Here is a 1,170-nt window from a genome sequence, read left to right as displayed (position 1 = left end):
ATGATTATATTTTATGTTTTTACCAGTGTAGTATGTTGTGTATTTGGTAAATAATGTACTTTGTACGATATAGATATTTGACTAGCTTTTTGTGTTAGAATGAGAACAATGGTCATTTGCCCTATTTAAAAAAATATATAGCAAAAATCCAGATTAACTGTTTGTTTGTGCTTGTTTTTTTGTTGTTGTTTTTTCTTTCACAGGAAGGCACACAATGTTTCAGTTAAATAATAACAGATTCAATTTAGAAAACAATGGCAATTTAAAGGTTGTAAGAACACTTTGTACATAATACAGAATTTACCTTTTTAGTAATTAATTCTAAACTAAACAGATCATCTAGTAAAGTAGCAATAGAGTTACTAGTGGTAATAGTAGTGTCATAAATAGTAGTAATGATAGTATTGTGTATATAGTAGTAGTAGTAGTAGTAGTAATATTATATTTATTGTAACTTTATCTATAGATTAATCAATTCTGATATTAAAACCTGAAACAGGATAATACAGTCTGACCTAAACATAAAAATCAAATATCATCTCAATGATTTACTTTGCTACACAGAATAAATTATGACACCTGAAATGTTAAAATAAAAATATTTGTTCATTGCAAAAACAGTACTTTTATCTTTTTTAGCTTTTGACTCAGTTGCGATGTGAAATTATTCAAAGTAAAAAGTTTAAATGATTGTTCATGTTTTATCTCAATTTTTTACAGAAAACGTCCCTTTTTCTCTTTTATTCAGAGACTGAACACAGTGACATGGACACATCCTGTGAACAGTAGCAGAACTGGACACACATCCTGGGGACAATAGCAGAACTGGACACACACCATGTGGACAGTAGAACTGGACAAAAATCCTGGGGACAATAGTAGAACTGGACACACACACATCCTAGGGACAGTAGCAGAACTGGACACATCCTGGGGACAGTAGCAGAACTGGACAAACATCCTGGGGACAGTAGCAGAACTGGACACACATCCTGAACTGGACACACACACATCCTGAACTGGACACACACCCTGTGGACAGTAGAACTGGACACACATCCTGAACTGGACACACACACATCTTGAACTGGACACACACCCTGTGGACAGTAGAACTGGACAAACACACATCCTGAACTGGACACACACCCTGTGGACAGTAGAACTGGA

This window comes from Nematolebias whitei, chromosome 9 (assembly GCF_014905685.2).
Source record: "Nematolebias whitei isolate Nwh7 chromosome 9, NemWhi1, whole genome shotgun sequence".
Lineage (NCBI taxonomy): Eukaryota > Metazoa > Chordata > Actinopteri > Cyprinodontiformes > Rivulidae > Nematolebias > Nematolebias whitei.
Note: the sequence above shows the minus strand (reverse complement) of the source record.